Below are 5,929 nucleotides of genomic sequence, written 5' to 3'. Positions count from 1 at the left end.
AATGCTGCTCCCTAATTGGCAGTAGTGTGATGCCAAGGATTAGTAATAACAAAAAAAAAACCCATTAGGAATACGTAGGGAGTGCCATAACAAATGTATTAAAAATGAATATTACTGTACATACACATTATGCACACATAATAACAATATATCATTAAAAATATATTAAATTAACAATGGTCAAGACTTCTTTTATCTTCAAATCATTAAGGTTACACAATAAGGGTTTATGCACAGAAATCCTTAATCGATGGTATCCAAGGGTGTAAATGTGTGTGTATATGTCTGTGTGCTAATGTGTATACATGTATGTGTGTGTTTGTGAATATATATCTTTGTATACAGTATGTGTGAGTTTATGTATGTGTGTGTGTGTGTGTGTGTGTGTGTGTGTGTGTATATACACACTGCTCAAAAAAAATAAAGGGAACACTAAAATAACACATCCTAGATCTGAATGAATGAAATATTCTTATTAAATACTTTGTTCTTTACATAGTTGAATGTGCTGACAACAAAATCACACAAGAATTATCAGTGGAAATCAAATTTATTAACCCATGGCGGTCTGGATTTGGAGTCACCCTCAAAATTAAAGTGGAAAAACACACTACAGGCTGATCCAACTTTGATGTAATGTCCTTAAAACAAGTCAAAATGAGGCTAAGTAGTGTGTGTGGCCTCCACGTACCTGTATGACCTCCCTACAACGCCTGGGCATGCTCCTGATGAGGTGGCGGATGGTCTCCCGAGGGATCTCCTCCCAGACCTGGACTAAAGCATCCGCCAACTCCTGGACAGTCTGTGGTGCAACGTAGCGTTGGTGGATGGAGCGAGACATGATGTCCCAGATGTGCTCAATTGGATTCAGGTCTGGGGAACGGGCGGGCCAGTCCATAGCATCAATGCCTTAGTCTTGCAGGAACTGCTGACACACTCCAGCCACATGAGGTCTAGCATTGTCTTGCATTAGGAGGAACCCAGGGCCAACCGCACCAGCATATGGTCTCACAAGGGGTCTGAGGATCTCATCTCGGTACCTAATGACAGTCAGGCTACCTCTGGCGAGCACATGGAGAGCTGTGCGGCCCCCAAAGAAATGCCACCCCACACCATTACTGACCCACTGCCAAACCGGTTATGCTGGAGGATGTTGCAGGCAGCAGAACGTTCTCCTTGGCGTCTCCAGACTCTGTCACGTCTGTCACATGTGCTCACATGTGCTCAGTGAGAACCTGCTTTCATCTGTGAAGAGCACAGGGCGCCAGTGGCAAATTTGCCAATCTTGGTGTTCTCTGGCAAATGCCAAACGCCCTGCACGGTTTTGGGCTGTAAGCACAACCCCCACCTGTGGACGTCGGGCCCTCATACCACTCTCGTGGAGTCTGTTTCTGATCGTTTGAGTAGACACATTCACATTTGTGGCTTGCTGGAGGTCATTTTGCAGGGCTCTGGCAGTGCTCCTCCTCTTCCTCCTTGCACAAAGGCGGAGGTAGCGGTCTTGCTGCTGGGTTGTTGCCCTCCTACGGCCTCCTCCACGTCTCCTGATGTACTGGCCTGTCTCCTGGTAGTGCCTCCATGCTCTGGACACTACGCTGACAGACACAGCAAACCTTCTTGCCACAGCTCGCATTGATGTGCCATCCTTGTTACGCACACCAGTGCTAACAGGAGTATACCGGTGTATGAACAGAGAGGGAAGCGAAGCAAACGAACTCACAGACAGTATAACATAACATACACAGGAGGTGATGGAATAACTAATAAACACAAAGTGAACGGAGAAGCCCAAAGGCTCAGGAGTTGGGTGTCTCCCTAGTGTCAGGAATGCTCAGATGGAATAGAGCGGACAATGAAGCGAGGTGTAATGATTTAACATGTGGAGCACCTGAAATGATGTTGCTAAGAGCAACAGAAAAAACCCCAAAGGGTTACCAACGGGTGTGGGAATAAACTCCTTGGTCAGAGATAGAAATATAGACACAAGGAGAGTATCCACAATCCTAACCCCCACTTGCAGGGCACAGGTTCAGCTTACTGCCACTAAACTGACACCTGGACGCCCTGCACAGTGAGGGAGGATTAAGCAAGCAGGTCTGAGAGTACAGCCGCAAACCTGCTGGGTTCACAGAATAGCAAAAGAACCCCAGCAGGTCAAACAACTGACTCCAGTCTTACTGCTAGGTCCGGATTGGCAGAATGAAATACCGAATCCCAAGGGCTATTCGCAGTAAGCAACAAGTAAATGCAAAGTCACACAGTACTAGCTAACTCTCTGGAACTGACTAACAAACAAAGATTCAGCAGCATTTGCCTAGCCTGAGAGGATGGTTTATATAGCAGGTGCTGTCCACGCCCCACTCAGACCTCACAGACTGTGAGCACAAAACCAGCGCCGGAATCCCTGCCGTGCACAGAGCCTGTAACCACTACACAGTAAAAACCCGGACCGGAGTATCAGCTGCGCTCAGGTTACTTCGCTAACACTTGCCTCCCGGTTGCCATGGCGACGTGGCAGCACAGAGCAGGAGATCCTAACAGTACCCCCCCTCTGACGAGGGGTCAAAGAACCCCTACCACCGGGTTTATCGGGGAACTGCGAGAAGAAAGAGCGTATCAGTCTGGGGGCATGAAGATCACAACTGCGCACCCACGACCGCTCCTCTGGGCCATACCCCTTCCAGTGCACCAAAATGACAGCCGACCCCGAACCATCTTGGAGTCAAGAACCCTTTCAACCACAAACTCCCTCTGACCCCGTATCAGAAGAGGAGAAGGTCTTCCACTGGAAGAAGGATTACTAACCGCCAGTTTTAAAAGGGAACAATGAAATGTTTTATTGATACCCAATGAAAGGGGCAGATCTAACTGAAATGTCACCGGATTGATAACCCTGGTGATCTTATAAGGGCAGATGAACCGGGGGCCAAACTTATGAGATGGCTGTCTCAACTTCAAATTCTTGGTGGACAACCAGACGAAGTCTCCTAATTTGAAGCTGCAGGGTCTTCTCCGCTTATCAAAAACCCTTTTGGTCACTAATGACACAGACACAAGGCCTTTCTTCACTTTCCTCCAAATACCCCTAAGGACCGAAACAACAGAGGAACCACCAGGCGTGGAATCCAGGGGGTCAAAAGAATTGGCCTTAGGATGATGCCAATACACACAAAGGAAGGGAGAGATCCCTGTAGCAGAGTGAGCCGCGTTGTTATAGGCAAACTCCGCCATGGACAGATGAGCAACCCAGTCAGTATGACACTTGGAGACATAACACCTGAGGAACTGCTCCAAGGACTGGTTCACCCTCTCAGTCTGCCCATTAGACTGTGGATGGTAGCCTGACGACAAGCTCACAGAAATCTGGAGATCAGAACAAAATGCCCTCCAGAATTTGGCCACAAACTAGGATCCACGGTCAGAGACCACATCAAGTGGCAACCCGTGGAGGCGCACAACATGCTGCATAAATAACTCAGACAGGCGTCTGGCCGATGGCAACCCAACCAGTGGAACGAAATGCGCCATCTTCAAAAACCTGTCAACGACAACCCAAATGGCTGTCATCCCCGAGGATTTGGGCAAGTCCACCACAAAATCCATGGAAATGTGGGTCCATGGCTTAGACGGAATAGAGAGTAAATGTAATGGGCCGACAGGAACCCCTCTAGGAGTTTTATTTTGGGCACAAACGTCACATGCCCGAACCCACTGATCCACATCCCTAGCCACCGAGGGCCACCACACCGACCTAGACAGCAACTCCCGAGTTCTGGCAATACCCGGATGCCCTGCCGACCTCTTGGCATGGAATTCCAGAAACACTCGCTGTCTTAACCTAGGAGGCACAAACAAGATACCTACCGGAAGGTCTGGAGGAGCCTGCTCCTGTGCTCTAAGGACTAATGACAAGAGGTCATGGGTAATGCCCACTTTAATACATGATGGGGACACAATGGGCAATGGCTCCTCGGTGGTCTCTTGAACTGGAGCAAAACTCTGCGAGAGCGCATCAGCCTTGATGTTTTTTGACCCAGGGCGATATGTTATCAAAAAATTTAAGCGATCAAAAAACAAAGCCCATCATGCCTGCCTGGCATTGAGCCGCTTCGCTGACTCTAAATATGCCAGATTCTTATGGTCGGTGAGAATTGAGACCACAAACTTAGCCCCCTCAAGCCAGTGTCTCCACTCCCCGAGTGCATCCTTTATAGCCAACAATTCCCGGTTACCCACATCATAATTCATCTCGGCAGACGAAAATTTACGGGAAAAGTAAGCACAGGGATGAAGGCGATTATCAGACACCCCCATCTGAGAGAGCACTGCCCTAATACCTATCTCAGAGGCATCCACTTCTACCACAAAAGGACGCTCTGGATCTGGGTGTCGCAGCACCTTGGCCGAGACAAATGCCCTTTTGAGACGGGCAAAGGCCGCTTTGGCCTCACAAGACCAGTGAGCAACATCCGCTCCTTTCTTAGTGAGTGCCACCAAGGGGGCACTATAGACAAAAATCCAGCGATAAACCGTCTATAAAAATTTGCAAAGCCCAGAAAACACTGAAGCGCCTTCAAACTAGTGGGCTGCACCCAATCCAGGACTGCCTGTACCTTAGAACCCTCCATTTGGAAACCTTCTGAGGAGATAATATACCCTAGAAATGCGATTTGCTGGACTTCAAACTCGCACTTCTCCAGCTTCGCCCCAAGCTGGTGGTCTCTGAGTTTCTGGAGGACTAAGCGTACATGCTTCCGATGTTCCTCCAGGGAATGAGAGAAGATTAGGATGTCATCTAGATAAACAACTAAGAATCTATCCAAATATTCCCTGAGCACATCTTTCATGAATTCCTGGAAGACTGCCGGGGCATTAGAGAGCCCAAAAGGCATCACCAAATATTCATAATGCCCTGAGTGGGTATTAAAGGCAGTCTTCCATTCATCCCCCTCTCTTATTCGGATTAGATTGTAAGCACCGCGTAGGTCAATCTTAGAAAAAATGGTGGCAGTACGAAGCTGGTCAAACAAAACCGAAATGAGAGGCAGTGGGTATGAGTTTTTAATCGTGATACGGTTCAATTCCCTGAAGTCGATGCAGGGTCGCAACGAACCGTCCTTTTTACCCACGAAGAAGAACCCCGACCCAACTGGGGACTGTGAGGGTCTGATAAATCCCTTAGCCAAGTTCTCCTGAATGTACTCTGCCGTAGCCTGAGTCTCAGGACGTGACAGGGAGTACAACCTGCTCTTGGGAAGCTTAGCATCCGGCAACAAATCAATGGCACAGTCATAGGGGCGATGGGGAGGTAGTACCTCCGCAACTTTTTTGGAGAACACATCCGCAAAATCTGCATAACATCCTGGCAATCCTGGCAAACTTAGCTGCGAGAGCCTGACTGGAAGGCTCAAGCAACTCCTGAAACAATCACTACCCCAACTAAGAATCTCCCCAGAGACCCAGTCAAATTGAGGGTTATGGGCCCTTAACCAGGGTAACCCCAAAACCAATGGGGCAAAAGAACAGTCACATAAAAAGACAATTTTTCAGAGTGTGTGGCTCCAATAAACAAAGGAATTTGGCTGGTGCAGGAGGTAATTTTACCCTGGGACAATGGTTCCCCGTTTAACCCACAGATCTCAATCTCTGATGCCAAAGGTACTGAGGGAACAGAGTGTTCCAGGGCGAATTGACGGTCCATGAAAACCCCATCGGCCCCACTGTCAACAAAGGCCTCAGTCTTGACAGTTTGACCGAGGATCTCCAAAGTCACCGGAATGAGAAAAGTCTTTTTGGGAAATTCTGACTTCTGGCCTGACAGGATATTTCCCATCACCCTCAGGCCCTGAAGTTTTCCGGTTTTTCTGGGCATGATACTACAACATGACCTTTATTCCCACAGTACAAACACAAACCCTGCTGTCTCCTC

The sequence above is a fragment of the Pseudophryne corroboree genome, chromosome 6, assembly GCF_028390025.1.
Source record: "Pseudophryne corroboree isolate aPseCor3 chromosome 6, aPseCor3.hap2, whole genome shotgun sequence".
Classification (NCBI taxonomy): Eukaryota; Metazoa; Chordata; class Amphibia; order Anura; family Myobatrachidae; genus Pseudophryne; species Pseudophryne corroboree.
This window is presented reverse-complemented; position numbering follows the sequence as displayed.